General features: G+C 37.2%; 1 protein-coding gene across 1 annotated transcript in view; it reads right to left on the minus strand.

The window, feature by feature from the left end:
* The window catches only part of LOC309495895 (uncharacterized protein), a 95,502-nt gene extending 77,969 nt beyond the window's left edge, over positions 1–17,533 (minus strand). The window contains exon 1 of the mRNA XM_082165840.1: positions 17,524–17,533. The gene's annotated coding sequence lies outside the window, so the exon portion shown is untranslated. The remainder of the gene's footprint in view (positions 1–17,523) is intronic.
* Between the last annotated feature and the right edge of the window lie 1,092 nt (positions 17,534–18,625).

The following is an 18,625-nucleotide window of genomic DNA, read 5'->3' on the forward strand; positions in this document are numbered from 1 at the left end:
CTTTTACTACCAGGACAAATATGATAGAAATTATCACTTGCACAAAATGGACACAATGAGTCCTCACAATAACAGCGTGAAGCCTTTTAAGTAAAAATGAGGTCTCCATTTAGACCAGCATCCCTGTGAGGGTTATCTTGAATAATTTAGGAAGTTTATTTTTTTCTAGTTGTGGTTGTTAATTTTACTTGACTAAATGTTTATTTTAATTAATATATATATAGCGTTTATATTAAAATCTTATTTATTCCTGTGATGGAAAAGCTGAATTTTCAGCATCATTACTTCACTCTTCAGTGTCACATGATCCTTCAGAAATCATTCTAATATGCTGATTTGCTGCTCACGAAACATTTCTTATATTATCATCAATGCTGAAAAAAGTTTTTGCTGCTAAATATTTTTGTGGGAAGGTTGATACATTTTTACAAGATTCTTTGATGACTAGAAAGTTCAGAAGAAAAGTATTTATTTGAAAAATAAATCTCTTTATTTGAAATATAAAATATGAATCAAAAAAAGAAAAAAAATAGGCAGCACAATTGTTTTCCACGATGATGATGATAATAATAATAATAATATAAAATGTTTCTTGATTGCCAAATCAGCATATTAGAATGATTTCTGAAGGATCATGTGACACTGAAGACTGGAGACCAGCTATGCCATCACTTGAATGAATTACGTTTTTAAAATATATTCAAGTAGAATAGACATAAAAAAATAAAAAAATGGAATAGAATGAATACAGAAAAAAAAACAGACCCGATTATAGGTTATCCGCCTTTTAAAAAATATTTTTTTTTTTTAGTTTTGTAAACAAAGTAAACAAACAAACAAACAAACAAACAAACAAAAAAATATGTAGGCACAATTTATTAAATTGTGTATACTGAGGTATGCAAGGGAATAAATAAGTAAATTAATACATAAAAAAATGAAACTATAGCATAGATAAGTATAGCTATCTTTTGAAATAAAATGTTACACTTATTTAATGTTCCTTATTTAAATTATAAAGCACAATTTATATTTATCAATTAAATATTCTAGTGATTTAAATAGTTTAGAGAGCGTGAAATGGCCTTTCTTGAAATATCTTTCAGGACATGCCTGTGTTGTTTGAGGTTCTGGCTATTAGTGGTCTCTGCACATGATTTTGAGTATGTGATGGTGATCAGTGTAAACAGAGTTCGTTTTCAAAATTCTCCAAATACCAAGAATAAGATGTCTGCTTTCTCTCACGTCACACGGCAGCTGGGGGGATGGGGGGTTAAAGAGGGGGTCGGAACCATGAAATGTCAGACAGGCACAGCATCCAGATAAAAACGAGGTCAAGAGATATCAGCGAAACACTGAATGACCACAGACAAAGACATGTTATCAGCCAACCTGCCCTCTCCTCTGGGCCCGACTGCTCCACACAGACACTGTCAGAGCTGGAGAAGATCATACCAACAAGTAAGTGATTGTAGGAGGTCGAGCTCTTCTTATCTCCTTTCATTCTGGAGTTCGTCACGAGACATACCACTAACCAGAAAGACTATCTTCACTGTGAAAGCATGTGATGGAAGGATAGGGGGAGGAATGTGAAGGAGAGAAGATTTGGGCTGTATAATGTCCTATTCCCCTCCCTCTCCCCCACTTTCTGAAATATTTCATAGGCCAATGGTACCCCTAGTAAAATGGTCATACTCAGCAGACATCTGTGACATCTTTTTATTTCATTTAAAAGAAAATTGAGCAATTAGAGGGGGAAAAAAACACACAAAAATTCAACCCAGGATTGGTTCATGTACCCTCAATATTCAGACCAGTGATATTACTATTACTAATATTACTTTTTTTTCTTTTTTTTCTTTATAAATGACTGAGCAAATTCAGGTAGCATCACACAGTTTCAGTGTTCTTTGGAATAAATCACAATGGATGGATGGATGGATGGATGGATGGATGGATGGATGGATGGATGTTTCAGGATTGAATATGCAAAGCTAATAGGAAAATCATGAGTCTATCACTGAAAACTGAGTATTTTCTCAACATTGAAACTAATATCTAATCAACTCCTGACAAACACATGAATTATTATTTGAATTATCACCCAGTGAGTCATTTAACCATGTAGAGTATTACTGTCTTTGGAAGGCTTTTGTCTTTTTGTCCAAATTAATTTCATATTTACTTGCAATGCAGGGATTCCCCAACTTTTTTTGTCAGCTGAACCTATTTATTTAAAACCTAAAATATTTATTTAAAGTATACTCTGAGATTTTAAGTTAATAAGTTAGGTCAATAATAATATTTAGTCAATAATAATAATAATAATAATACAAGTTCATGGCTCTCTGATGTCGGTTAATGGACATATGACATGCAGGTAAACAAAAAAAAAAAGTGTTTTATTTGTATCGTTTTTTTATTTAATTTTTTTTATAGCTTTTCGTTAAACTCACAAACCCCCTGCAAGTTCTATCACAAACCTCAGTCTGGCATAATGTAATATTTAATGCACATCATGTTAATAACTGTCACGGTAGAGTGGTTGCAATAAAGCGCACGACAATTGGAGAATATAAAAACAGTCTTTCTTAAATCTAACAGGTAACAGGAGATCACGGTTTCACTTTATTTTGATGGTTCCTTTAACACATTCTGTTGACTATAAGTAACGTTGCACCTACATGTCTACTAACTCTCATTAGCGTGTTAGTTAAGTATTAATAGATTGGTAGGGTTAGGGTTAGATTAAGTTATAGTCAGTAGAGTGTCTGTTGGAGGACCATCACAATAAAGAGTTAGCAGATATTAAGCAAACTGTCTACTAATACTCTAATGAAAGTTAGTTGACATATAGTTGCAAAGTTATTTATAGTCAACAGCACGTTCAAAAGGGACCATCAAAATAAACACAACCATGCATAACAGATGATATCAGAACTAAGAACTAAGGAAACTAAGGATTTAAATACACAGGGAGATCGAATTAACCAGAACAGAAACAGGCACAGGATTATTTAACAATCAAGGAAACTAACTAGAACACAGGCAAATGAGCACAAGGAGAATTACACCAAAACACAAATAAACGAAACAGAACTGGGACAACAACAAAGAATGGAATATTTTTTTTCTTCTCGTTGTATTTTTATATCAATATGGTACAAGATTATCATATTCAAATCAGTGTGATAGGTCAAAAGTAATCCTAGTCAGATTATATGACCTTATAAGTGTAATGTAATGGATTACGTTACTACCTACAATTTGTAAGTAATATGTACTCAGCACTGTACACACACACACACACACACACACACACACACACACACACACACACACACACACACACACGATGTGATGACCTCCAGCAACAAAACCAGACCTCAACTTACTGATAATTGTCTAACTAGTCACCATCATGAGACATACCAGAACACAGACATGTGACAAACCTAAACGAAAGAGAACACAACCACAAATGCCCTATGGCAAGGATTGATGCCTTCATCATTTAATGCTACAATTCCAAATGAGTATGAGTCAAACAAATCCGACCCCGTTTTCCTCTCCACCACAAGATTATTGACAGAAACTCATTGGTTTGTTACACAGAATTCCACATCAGCTAGCACAGCTAGGCTATGCACATATTTATAAAGCAATATCACATCATTCATTATGCTGTACTGTGAGCAGAAAAGGCTCCTGCTGCTCCTCATCCACATCTACACTATTCAATAATGCCGCTCATCAGGAGCACCTTCTGAGCGAAATATGATATGAGCTTAGCCAGAGATGAATCGATCAAACCTTAATGAACACCTGGGTGGACCTCATTTATACAGAGAATAAGCGAGAGAGCAAGAGAGAGAGAGATATGTTTGGACTTACATCCACATATATTCTGAGTACCTGAATAAAGAATGACTAAAGAACCACATTTGCATTTCTTGAAGGAAATAACGGCGCTTGCAAGGAAGTAAACATTAGCAGCTAAAGGCAGTCGGGTCAAAGGCCACGTATCCAAAGAGCAATGCCAGTGCAGAAAGCTCTAATCTGTGCAAGTCAAGAGATTTGAAAAAGTAATTTTAGTTTGTTAAAAAGCCAAGAAAGTTTACAAAAACCAAAAATACATAAAACACAAGGCTGAAATTATCTACATAACACCAGATGGAGATTACTGTGAAGTAGAAGAAATATGAGAGATTTCAATCCAGTGTTTTCCAAGCAAGCACTGTATTAATAATAGAAAATGTGCTATTAGCAAAAAATTAAAACAGGATAATGCAAGAACTTCAGGAAATGAAGTTTCAGATGAAACAGAGAATTTAAGGAAAAACACTAGAAAGACCAAAGCCTTTGTAACGTCTCGGTTACGTAACCCTCACTCCCTGAAGGAGGGAACGGAGATGTAGTCGGACGTACCGACTGATTGGGATCACGCTTAGGGAGCCTGTCATCTTCGAGTGTTGATAAAACGAGCCAATGCACACATTGCCGTGCGAGCTTTGCATCCACGCTCCGCCTCGCAGCGCGGGTATAAAAACAGAAGTGGATGCACGCACCAATTGTTAGTAGCTGAGGAGCCGAGCGGAGCCTGGAGTCAGCAGTGGTCCAGCAATAGTGGCGACGGGACTACGTCTCCGTTCCCTCCTTCAGGGAACGAGGGTTACATCCGTAACCGAGATGTTCATTTTGGTCACGTTCTACTTAGTCGGACGTACCGACTGATTGGGATCCCCATTAAAACGGCACTAGTGCTGCTACCTTCCAGTGCCTAGACAAAAGCCTCCTGACCCCCCGCATTATTGAGGCAGAAACAGGAGGACAGGGCTTAGGCTTGCAGGCTCACCACCTGGTCCCGTCTTAAGGGAGAGGTAGGAACCTTGGGCATGTATCCAGGCTGGGGTCTCAGGATACCGTGAGAGTTGGCCGGCCCGAATTCCAGGCACGATTTGTTGACTGAAAATGCGTGCAGGTCCCCTACCTTCTTCATAGAGGCAAGCAAGCAGTTCGCAATGAGAACATGAACTATCCAAAAAAACTGCATCAGCATGCTTTAAACCCAAACACGTGATGCAACTAACGTGACCGTCAGAGGGGGACAGGGAACGACCGCATCCAGAAACGCACGGGTGGAATGGCATCTTGAAAAAGACGCAAACGCACCCGTGTTGCTCTTTCAGGAAATGAAAAACTCTCACCAGTGCCGGAGCACACTGGGGAATGATCGCAGCAACACTGAGAGGGATGGTGCAGCCTGTACCAGTGAAGCACTCACTTCCTTCGCCCTCAACCTGCCGTCAGACAAACAAACACAAACACAGAAATGTGATGCTGTTAAAACAGCAGTTGAGAGCTCAGAAGGCTCGCGACCACCGCTGCACTCGCGCTGTAGAATCACCAGCACCGGGAGAGACTTCCTTGAAGAAGCACCAACACGTTGTAATATAACAACACTCTTCAGAGACGTCGACATGAAGACCGATTGAAGACCAATGTGTGCATTGACTCGTTTTATCAATACTCGAAGATGACAGGCTCCCTAAGCGTGACTACGTCGAACGTGACCGAACAGAAAGGGAACAACTGATTAACTAGATAAATGATTTTTGAATACACAGCTTTCTGGAAAACTCATATCTGGCTGGTCTAGTAATGTTGCACAATGATTGTTAAACTGTATGATTAACTGATTTCTGTGCTAGTTTTGTGTCTCTTATACAACCTACCGTCTCTTTCTTCTCTCTTAATAAAATCATTTTGACTTAAATCAATATTTCATGTCCATTTATTTATTTATCAACTAAGTAGCTGTGTAATAAGTTGGATAATGCACAGTCAGCTGGTCATTATCTCAAAACAAAACCCTTTAGGATGAAACAAGATTCATCTAATATTTTTTATAAATTATAAATATTATATATATTGTTTGTTTGTAATATAATTTTAAATGTAATTTATTCCTGTGATGGTAAAGCCGAATTTTCCGCGGTCATTACTCGAGTCTACATAATAATATTAACATTATAAATATTAATTAAAATGAACCCCAAACCTTTGAATGGAATATACTGTATACAGTATATACTTGCACATTTAAATGGATGTAATGGTATGAGCGGCTATTTTGTCATCACTTTTCCCAAAATCTTAATTTGTTTGCAATGTTTTTGCAAACCTTGACTGGGCACATGAGGGACAGAGAGGTAAAGAACTATCCAGGAGAAAGATGAACCTTTGAACATTGTATTTTAGCCATCCCATGAGAAAATACAAGCAGATCCATGATGCAGTGCCTGTCCAAGGACAAGAATAGCGGGCAGACAGCAGAAATAAGCCCTGTAGCAGCAGCGCAGAAAGAGTGCCGACAGAGTCAGTCTGCGGCCACACACATCAGCTTATTCACACACACCTGCTGGTGAGCGCACAGTCGCTGAACATTGATTCTGGCTCCACCTAGTCACACTCAGTGTAAAAAAATTGCTATACAGTCAAAATGAAATTATAACACTAGCCTGCTGTGCTGTCAAATTAAAATCCCATAAAAGGCAGAGTGTTGTGGCTGACCAGAGCTTCCTGCAGGGTGAAGGCTGTTGCCCTGTGGATCTCTGAAATAAGAGGAAGACATCTGAACTCTCACTTGGACCATCCTGGTTCAGAAATTGTGTCTTTAAAGGTAAAAAATGTGTTAGATGAAACTCTGAAGTTTAGGACTATGTGTTGGCCAATCGGAGGGTCGCAAGGTCAAATTCCAGTTGGAGTCGACATTAAATTATACCTCCAAGTGATGACAGAAACACGGCAGATAGAGAGCTTATTCACATTTTTATGTAATCTCTCATGTACTATTAAATAACATGGTTACACTCTATTTATAACATGGTACTCCACTTTAGACATTCTTCAGTAACTTTGCAACTTCAACTAACTCATTCATTTGCAACTATGTCAACTAACTCTTATTAGATTATTAGCAGACGGTTAGGGTTAGGAGAAAAAGTTTACATGTATTTACAAAGTTACTTATTGACAGTAGATGGTCTTGGTGGACCATCAAAATAAAGGGTTAGTAGATATTAAACATTGCAGAGTTACTTATAGTAGAATGTCTAAAGTGGACTCTCAAAATAAAGTGTTATCAATAATATTAATGAGTGGTATATATTATAATAGGTGCTGGATAATTTCAAGTGTGCTTGATGCAAAGAACATATCCATCTTTCTTTCAGCAAGGAAATTAGTAATATTCTTTACTGTTAAATCTACATCAATGTTTTATTAATTTATTCCAGACAGTAACAGTGCTAATTTAGTAGGATGTATATTTTATACTTTTATAGTGTTTTTTTTTTTTTTTAGCTTTTAATTAAAGGTATAGCGGAGGATGTTTTACTTCCTGGTGGGTAGTCTAAACTATTGGTCCTCCTAATTGTCAATCATTCTGGTGAATCAATCAAACTTTTCAAAAAGTGGAGAGGGCGGGTCTTATCTAAAATTTGGAAAGATCCTCCGCTATACCTTAAATTTTTTCCCCAGTTTTCATTTTATTTTAATTAAGTTTTAGTTTTTTTTTTTAAGCGCTTTGTCATTTTTATTAGTTTTATATATATTGCTTGTACAGCTTGATGCATGAACCAAACAAATAAACAAACAAACACAAACAGCTAGAGTGTGTTGTTGGAGTCAGTGTGATAAATGCATCTGCAGCGGATGCTGAGAGACTCTGGCTGTACTTGTACTGATGTTTCCAGAAAGTTCTGCAACAATAAGTACACACATACTGTAATTGTATGAAATATACATATAATGATATCATATCAAAACAACATAAAACTTATAAACTTGGTTAATATAAAAATATTGCTTTATGCTTTAGAGTACAAACATTGTGTTGCAATCATTTTGAAAACAAAAACTTTCACCTTAATAGTAATATGATTTACTTTTCACAACAATATGTTTGGATTATCTTCTCCTTTTATCATAGTCGAAAGACAGATAACACACACACACACACGGAAAAACACCTAAACATTAGCTGAAAGAAAAGTATGAGGCACTCATGAACAAGAATATATTATTTCTATGACACAAACACACAGAGGTGCATCTGTAAATGATCAGTGTGTGCAGTAAGATCCACAAAATGCTCTAATGAGCAGAAGGCTTGTTTGTGTGAGTTAATGTGTTATGAGTGTGTCTGACGGCTTTGGTTCATACCTGTCCTGTGTTTCTCTCAGGAAACAATTACTGGTCATACCACACACACACACACACACACACACACACACACACACACACACACACACACACACACACACACACACACACACACACACACACACACACACACACACACACACACACACACACACACACACACACACACACACACACACACACACACACTACACACTACACACTACAGCAGAGGGACAGAGATGTGTGAACAACATATGCACAAACAAATCCATTGTACAAACACTCAAGCATTCCACTCACAGTAACTGTGATTTAGCCAAGACACGCAAAGGAACCAAAACCTCAAAAATGTAACTAACTGCTTAAATCTTCTGGTTTCAGTGAGAATGATTGAACTGAATGTGTTTGTGGTCTGCATGTCACAGCATTTAAAACGTCCATCAGTTTCTAAAAAGTAGTGTTATGGATAACTGAAACTAAAATGATCAATGTTCATTATCCATCCTTCCATCCCAACTGATTGTCTTCTTTAGGGTCACGAAGATCCTATAGCCACATTTTTTTCAATCTCGAGTTGATTCAAAATGTACACTGCAAAAATAAAAATAAAAATAATGTTATTGACTTTTTTCGAAATGCAGCATGGAATGCTGAAGCAGCAATGAAAGCTAAAAACTAAACAACTATATAATATATGAACTGAATGTGTTTGTGGCTTCTCACAATGTTAAAAACTAGCATCTAGTTTAAAAATCAGTGTTGTTAACAAACAAAAACAAAAACAACATTTTCATAATCTTAAATAAAAATCAGGGGAAGTTCTTTTGATTAAATATCATTATAAAAAAAAAAGATAAAATCATAATAAATACTGCGCTACTCCATAAAAACAGGAATTGTCGATTTTGATTTCATGGTGACTTTAACAAATATATATATATATATATAAACAACGACACTTTTAAACACCAAAAAACTACATGTAAAGTATTTACACAACATAAAAGATCTAGAATTCTAACCTTTTTTTAACTGACACTGAGGAACTGAGTGGCCATGAAGAAAAAATGGCAGCTTTGTTGGTCCAGAAACATCCTTCATATCCATTGTGTGTTCAAACCCACAAAACCATGACACATGATATAAAATACATAGAAATATACATTACAAACATATTACACACACATCCTATTTTTATAATGGCATCCGTTCCACATCCATACTTGAGCAAATTCCAATAGTAAATTTTTTTCCCCACAAGTGTGACATCAACAGGAACTACATCTTCACACATACATACACACACAAAGGGAGAATAAACAAGAAACAACAGGGGAATAGAGGAAAAAGAATGTGAGAGAATAAAAACTGGGAGTCTTGCCTCCTTATGAAAGAGCTAAAACTCCAACCACCTCCGACAGCTTTCCACAACGATTACACAACAAACAAAAAACGATACAAGACTTGTCTCTCTATTTAAACCTAATCCACTCATGCACTACTTTCACACACACAGAAAGATGCGATATATGAAAGCCTGCCTCCGACTGTTAGCCTGACCAAAGCGGAGATTGTGGAGAACAGCAGTTCTGTAAGAGATGGAGAAGAGTAGAGCAACCGCTGCGCTGCTGTACTGACTCTCAATATGTTCAATCTGTGCATATACTACATTTACATAGGAAAGAGAATGCACTGTGATACAGTCACAAAACACACACACACACACACACACACACACACACACACACACACACACACACACACACACACACACACACACACACACACACACACACACACACACACACACACACACACACACACACACACACACACACACACACACACACAAGATGTAGGGCAGGAGATAAATGCTAACTCATAAACACACATTCATTACAATAAAATTTTGTACATTTACACTTACCAGATGCTTTCATCCAAAGCAACTTACAGTGTCTTCACAGTACATGATCACGATGTGTTTCCTGGGAATTAAACCCGTTGGCTTTGGCATCAATAGCACCAGTTGTGTTAAAGGAACATTTATAATTATGCATTTAGCAGACACTTTATCCAATGTGATTTACAAAAAAATATATAATAATAATTGTGTGGGTGTGTGTCAGAGCCATAGAGAGAAAGAGTTGCGACACTCCCATAGACCTCCGTTGTAAAAAATGGCGGCGCTTTTAACCGCCTACTTCCGGGATTTGAAGATCGGATTAGTTCCAAACACTGTCATTTGGGTGTTGGACACCATTCACTTACATTGCTGCGCGTCGAGTTGTTCCAGAGGTAAGTTGCTGAAATATCGACCTCTTTTGAATTGTCAACTGTCTATATTGTATCAAAGGCCCTTTGCGATGCTTATACTGGTCTTCATTTGTATATGCACAGCGTAATTATTTATATTTTATGTTGGTTGTTTCAACCAATTTTCAAGCACTGCCTGCTAGCTAGCGCGACTTCGTCAGCTGTGACAGTAAGAGTTCGGTAATGAATCGCTACCACCTTTATAGCAACTTTTATTTAATTACATTTTTTGGAATATACTAACTTTTCATTATGTTTTGTTGTCTTGAGTGAAGCGGCTTGTGAGAACAATGCTGGACCTCTAGGATTGTTATGGCCTGTATGGTCCTGTCTGTTTCATGGATCACCTGCCCCTGGTTTTTATTTTTTTTCTTGTTCACACACACTCACACAAGCACACATTTTTGTTGTCTGCCATTGTTTAATAAAAAATATTTTATTTGAAAACCTTCATTTGTCTTCAAGTGTTTTGTTAGTTAATTGCTTAAGTTACCTGCTACCCTTACTCTTAGCCTACTCTGTACACTAACCCAGAGCCATAGAGAAAAATCTTCACTCTGCACTTACCTATAGACCCAAACATAAAAGCATAAATTCGTTTTTAATCTGTTATAGTTTTGATAATATGTGTATGGCTTAATCTTAAAATTATATTCTTAGTCTTAACATGATCATGTTTCACGTTGTGGTCCTGGGGGTGGCCACTTTCATCAGAAGAAGTGAGCTAGCTTCTAAGCGAATTCTGAACGGACCGCCACGGCAGACCTCTTTGCGTGATCACGAAGGTAGGCTAATGGCTGAATCGGAATTTATAAGCAAAATCACGGGAATCAATAGCCTAATACAGCCCAGTTGTGCTAAAATAAATATCATGAGACGTCCATCATCAGATGAATGATATGGAAAAGTTAAGTTAGAGCCGCTAAAGCCAGTGCTACTACCCATGCGAACATGAACACTAAAGCTGCGTTCACACTACAAGCGACTTTGTCGCTGCATGTCGCCGGTGGCTGGCGATGAGGTCGCTAGTGGGCGTTCCCACTACTGGTTGCCTTGTAATGTTATGAATAACATCCAATGACAGCGAATCAGTTTTCTTGCCGCTAAAAACAAACATTCTGGAGGGAAAATATTAAATATTTAGACTCGTAAAGCATGTAAGTTAAATGAACGAGTACCTGGGTCTCACAACTCCGAAAATATCAGATCAAAATTGAAAATAGGCGCTATCTGTATAAACAAACCACATATTTGAGCTTTAAACAACTACATTCTTGACTGAAAAACTCTTATAACTACATTTCATGACACAATAACAGTAGTATTTTAGATTTAAAAAAATACTCCTCCATCTTTCTGTCGATGGGGCGAGGGGCTGAGCAGAGAAGGATGATGACGCGCGCTCCAGGCTCCACTCCTATTGGTTGTCGGTCGCGAAAGTCGCTCTTCATTTGCATAAAGTTCAACATTTCTCAACTTTGTCGTGTCGCCAGACACGCCCCATCCAGTCGCCAACGGTCGCGACCGCGCGTGTCGCCGGAAGTCGCCCGCTCCCCATTGAAATGAATGGTATCGTGTCGCTTTGTCGCGTGTAGTGTGAACGCAGCTTAAGCTTTTCCCTCCAAAAATATAGCCTAAAACTTATCTCCAAATGCAAAACTGACATGCAATAATGCAATAACAGCTGAAAAAGTACTTGGGTGTGTGTTTTATTTTATATTTACCGTTCAGTAATGCAATCGCTGCTGTCTGTCCCATAGAAGAACATGACAGCCAGCGTATGTTTTGGAACTATTGGGGCTTACATGAACCACGTGACAGCCATAGCGGCGACATCAAAGAGTGTCGCAACTCTTTCTCTCTATGGCTCTGGTGTGTGTGTGTGTCTGTTCCATGGGAATGGAACCCATGACCTTGGTGTTGTCAGCATCATGCTCACTATGTTTACTATTCATCTAAACGTTGTTGTTAATGTAAATGACGTAAATTCACGATAGTAAAAAAATAAAAAGAAAAAAAAGAAAAAAAAAAGAAAAAAAAGCTCCTTCCTTGTCCTGTGGTTCATGTGCACTCTTAAGTTCTTCAAAAATGTTAATTTCAGAGAATCAGTTCAAAACACATTACATTACACGATGGGTAGTTCTGGTCCTGGATGCTAATTGGTCATATACAGTCATGCTCAACTGCACAATATTCACTAACACTGGTAATGTTTACAAGAATTTGCTTCTAGCGGAAGGATAACATTCAGTACATTTTATAAAATAATGCTGTAATGTGTCGTTAATATTTTTGTTATATAATATATATTTTTTTTTTTTTACTTTTATACAAAATAATAAAGCACTTGAGACCACAATGTATGTGAATATAGTGAAAAACATAACATTGTGTGGAAAAACATGCCTTGATAAATTTTACTGACATTTTTATGCAGAATTTTAGTTAGTAACACGTTTATGAATCTACTAGGGCTGGGGGAATTAACGCGTTAATCTTTGCGATTAATTTGAAATGTTTAACGCGTAAAAAAAAAAATAACGCAATTGACGCAGCACTTTTTTTTTTTGCCTCGTTTTAATGATTTCCTGTTGCGTCTGCTATTAAAAAGGCCGAAATATGCCGTCCCGCCCCTCCATGTTCGGCGGTCAGGTTTCATTCTCGGGCAGCTTTCATGAGCGGGTCTTTTCCGCTCGGTATGTGCGTCGCGCTCTGTGCTCCGCGCGCACGTGCGCGTGAGTGTGTGTGTGTGTGTCGGTCGGCCGGTCGGCGCGCTCTGTGCTCCGCGCGCGCGCGTGCGTGTGTGTGTGTGTGTGTGTGTGTGTGTCGGCTCGCTCTGTCGTTAATGGCCCAGCAGCGGCGAGCTCTCCGTTCCGTGTGTGTGTGTGTGTGTGTGTGTGTGTGTGTGTGTGTGTGTCGGCTCGCTCTGTCGTTAATGGCCCAGCAGCGGCGAGCTCTCCGTTCCGTGTGTGTGTGTGTGTGTGTGTCGGCGGCTCTGTCGTTAACGGCCCAAAGGCTTCAATCATGTACTAAGCACTGGAAAAGTAAAGTCCACTCAAGTAACGTGAAATTTCTCTGTTGACTTCTGTTTGCTGAGCTGGTATAGCCATGCTGGGCAACAATGGTAAAATGACCTGCTCTGATCACATGCTCTGGTAATAATAGCTTTGTAGGACTATATTTTGTTTTAATAATTAATAAAATAATAATAATAATAATAATAATCTGTTAAATTGATTATGTTGATTGATTATTGAAAAAGAATAATATATTGATATATTGATGTTTAATATTTTAATATAGGGCTATTTTCTGTTCCCTTTTTTTCCTGTGTTGTTTAATTAGGTGATTCTAAGTTTAAATATTGATGATTACAAGCTTGGGGGAAGCGCAATTAATTGCAATTAATTACAGAAATTGTGCAATTAATTAGTTAATTTTTTTTAATCGATTCCCAGCCCTAGAATCTACTCTACTTCTAGACTGAAAAAACAAAAACAAATTTCATACATAAATATTAACAAATATTAACAACCCATACACAAATATTAAGTCATAGACTACCATTCAAAAAGGGTTTTTTAATCATTATTTTGGAAATAAATAAATCAAGATTTGTATGATGTTATAAAATATTTACTTTTCAAATAAATGCTGTTCAAAGAATCCAAAGAATAGCTAATCCCATTAATTAGAAGAGGGTATCCACATCCTTTTGGCCATTTACTGTATTTTCATCCAGATTTAATACACACACATTCAAAGAGAACAAAAGCTGCTGCTGTAACAGACAGACCAATTCAAGTTCCATTGACTTATCACAGAGTGAGTAATTCAGCCTGAATGAATCAAGACAAGTGTCTATTATTGCATGCAATGTTTTCAGAAAGCTAGCACTAACACACATTTACAGATGAATGCTTTCAAGTCAATCTTATAATGACAATATCATTTAGACTACACCAATCAACAAAACACAGCCCTCTTTGTGCGTTTACTGTAGCCTGAGGTCTATTTTTTGAGTAAATTAATGTTCCCACATGTCATATGAAGTTCTGCCCTAAGCCAAAGCAAATACATGAGTTATTGCCTCGTGCTTGCCAGACAAAAAACAACACAACACGCTAGAAGCCATTTTCTGAGTGAGATCTCTGTAGGCCAATCAGAGATGACTGAATCAGTGAAGACTCATGGGTAATGACTGCTGGGGTACTTCCACTTCCCCGTCATTTATTCAGCCTCCGTTTATTTTCCGTCCCTCTGACCTCACGGCTCACTCCAAAACCTCTACAGGGTCTGTGATGCGGGAGAGAGAGAGCGAAAGGGTGAGAGAGACTGAGAGAGAGAACGATGGTGTAAATAAACGAGTGGAGCACCTCATATTGCTCATTAGTGGTTAGCCAGATGTAAGTTGCTGTGTCAGGTTAGGACAGGACTGTCTCATTAGGATACAGAAACACAGCCAGGCCAATGACTGAGAGAGAGAAAGAGAGCAAGGACAAACAATTTAAACCTCCCAGAAGGTAGGTGGGTGAGAGAGAGAGAGAGAGAGAGAGAGAGAGAGAGAGAGAGAGAGAGAGAGAGAGAGAGAGAGAGAGAGAGAGAGAGAGAGAGAGAGAGAGAGAGAGAGAGAGAGAGAGAGAGAGAGAGAGAGAGAGAGAGAGAGAGGTAACAAGGACAAAGAATTTGGGAGCAAGACAACAAGAGAGAGAGACCCTTCACCTTTGTAATTATTATGCCAATAAACAAGTTTTTATTTAGGAGAAACACAAGTGTGTTATGTTTTTGTTGCTGCATACTTGCTTGGGTTAATTATTTGCAATATCCCTTATGGAAAATAAGTTTATTCAAGTTGTCTATTAGTATAATTATTTTAAACTAAAAATAAGAAAGTATACTTTCAGTCTACTTTTTATGTAGCCTTTGTAGCCTGTACTTCTCAGAAATTTACTTAAAATTGCACTTAAGTAGCTATACTTGACTTATACTGACAGAAAGGTCTAAGTATATTTGCCCTATACTTGAACACAAAGCACACCATGGCTCCAAAAATGTGAAAATTTAATAATAGACTCACACACAGGTGGTAACATTTCGAGCGCGGAGGCTCTTCGTCAGACAATTAAGAGTTAAACACACCACGCCTTTATACTCACAGGTGACATTTGATTTTACCCTATACTTGTACTCAATCTTTTGATCGAGATATACTGAAGTATAATTAAGTATTCTAAGTATGCTTGGCTTGTAGTTGTGTTTACTCTTTTGATTGAGTAGCCTATTTTTCCACATAGTTTTAGATACTGTATTTTAAACTTAAATTGTTTGAAAATATCGATATGTCTCTAATTCTGAGTATCTGAATTTTTGTGTAGGCTAGTTCACTGGTAGTGTACATAGGAATTTACTTAAAATCTACTTTATTCTTTCTCTTTTCCCGCATTTGATGGAAATGTCCAGTTATCCATGTTTTCACTGTTATACGGTAGGGGACGCTATAACGCTTCTTCTAGTACAGAATCTCCGGATCAAAGAACAGATGAAGAAGAAGCAGAAACAAGTGATGGAAGATTGCTTACGCAAATGTAAAACAACACAATCATCAAATATGAAACAGTATATAAATCAAAACTGCCTAATGTTACCGAATGAAATGTCGAACCCATGAAGAGGAAACGATTGTGAAGCTTTCTGGGTGTTGATTGACTCGATCTACTCCATCTGTGTTTTGATCATCATTCTGATGATCCAGATGTAGTCTTTGACAAAAATGTGATTTTCTCAGCTTTTTGTTTAAAATGTTGCTTTTTTTAATGAAACATACTCACATTCAAGTGTTGATAAAAAATTAAAAAAGGATGCATGAAGCTAGGATAAAATGTTTTTAAAATTGACTGAGTTAAAAGTATATTTCAAGTATAAAAAAATAAAAAATCAATACCTAAATAGGAACATACTGTAGTAGGCTACTTCAAGTGCAAAAAGAATATAAATAGTAAACGATAAGTATGATAAGTTCACTTAAAACTTACAAGTATAGGCTCGCATAAAACTACTGTTACGACCCGTTCTATTGAGAAGGGCTTGATGTGTGAAATTTTCAATTGTTAAACAGGAATCCAGCTCCAGCCGACAGATCGCCAAAGACACAAAACATAAAATTTCACAAAAAATTGAATTTATTAAGGTGGAATTAAAAGTAATTAAATTATGGGGCCATGGCTTCAGGGTGCCCCAAGGCCAAAATAATAAACAAAATAGACTTAAAACATATATAAATTACCTAATTGGGGAAAAACGAAAATTACAAAGAAAATTCCCTAACTCGCTATAAATTTTTTTTTTTTTTTTTTTATCACAAACAAAGTCAAAATAAATGGCAGGTCACCCCTACGCTCCTACCATAAACCTGTTTTCTCTCTGTGTGCTTTTGTACCTATTCTAAATACTTCAAAATTCTGTGTACGTGTGTTTATTGTGGTCTAGATGTCTGTGACCACTGGTGGGAGTAGAAGGACAACTGACAGACAGACAGACAGATAGACAGATAGACAGATAGATAGATAGATAGATAGATAGATAGATAGATAGATAAGATAGATAAGATAGATAGATAAGATAGATAGATAAGATAGATAGATAAGATAGATAGATTGATAAGATAGATTGATAAGATAGATAGATAGATAGATAGATAGATAGATAGATAGATAGATAGATAGATAGATAGATAGATAGATAGATAGATAAGCCTTGTTAGGGAGACTGATTTGACCGTCGCACCAGAAGGCTAGGAATCCTCCTTATAGGCCAGATGCTCTCTTTCCCCTCACAATGTCCCTGTAAACCAAACCTTAAGCCCTTTATCTTCACCTCAAAACATTTATACTGACCCCTGTCCCTCAGAACAGGATATCAGGGTCATGAGTCTAGAACAACATTTAAACACAGATACGCACCCAAAACAAACAACCACGCAGGAATGTTCCGGGGTTAAACACAGGTTAAGCTCTATCGCATCTGTGGAGTCCTGTAGAGTCCCCGATTATCACAGACAATACCATCCTGTGTGCAAAACAAAGCATTTACAGTAATACATTTACAGTGGAAGTTGATTGGTAAGGCATTATCAAGGGTCAGTCTTATAAGCCTAAAACAGTATTTTTTGTTATTTTGTACAAAAATGTGTTATTTGAGTAGCTTATGTCATATAAATTGTCCTTTTAGAAGTACAACTACAGTTCTATGCTAATTAACTTAACCTGGTATTCTTGCAAGTTAAATGGTTTATTTGTTCATGAAACAAGTTGAAAAAAAATGTATATAATTTTCCATATACAAGGTTATTAAACAATTTTATCATACTCATTTTATCATCTAATTTTTGGCTGAAGATTCAAACATTATTGGGTATTTTAATATTCGTCCTCCTGGTGTAATCCTTTTTAAAGAAAGATTGAGCGAGTATATAAAGTATATGCAATAAAACATTCAGGCCACTATTCCAGCACCAGCTTCCACCAAAAAGTGACAAAATCCAAACAATAACTACTCTCTCAGACAATCGATTATTACTCACTATCAGATGTGATAACAAGCTTTAAATAACACACTTAACATACTAAAGTGGGCAAAACATTCTACATTATTTCACATTCAAGGTCATTTAAAACAACTATTGTCTATTGTTTATTGTCAGGTTTAGTGAAGACCCAGGCAGGGAAGTAAGATCAACAATGGTTTATTGAGAACAGAAGCACGGAACCAGCAGATGTTCAGGTAAGTAGGTAATGCAGTACTGAAATGATAAATGAACTTAGCTGAATGAGTAATATGAATGTCTTTGCAGGTAGAGATGAAACCAGAGCGGAGAACGGACGATGATGGTGATCAGCAGAGATGGCAGATGGTAGACGGGAATAGAAGACTGAAGAGGATGATCGCAGGTAGGTAGATCGGGTAAGTCTTTAGAGTGAGTCTTGTGCGTCTATGTTGAGATGAGACCAGGCAGTGAACTGAAGGTGCAGTGGGTTTATAAAGGGAGTGGGTGATGAGGTGATGATGAGGTGCAGGTGTGGTGAATCAGTATTCCGGGAAGAGT

This window comes from Leuciscus leuciscus (assembly GCF_965113295.1).
Source record: "Leuciscus leuciscus genome assembly, chromosome: 3".
Classification (NCBI taxonomy): domain Eukaryota; kingdom Metazoa; phylum Chordata; class Actinopteri; order Cypriniformes; family Leuciscidae; genus Leuciscus; species Leuciscus leuciscus.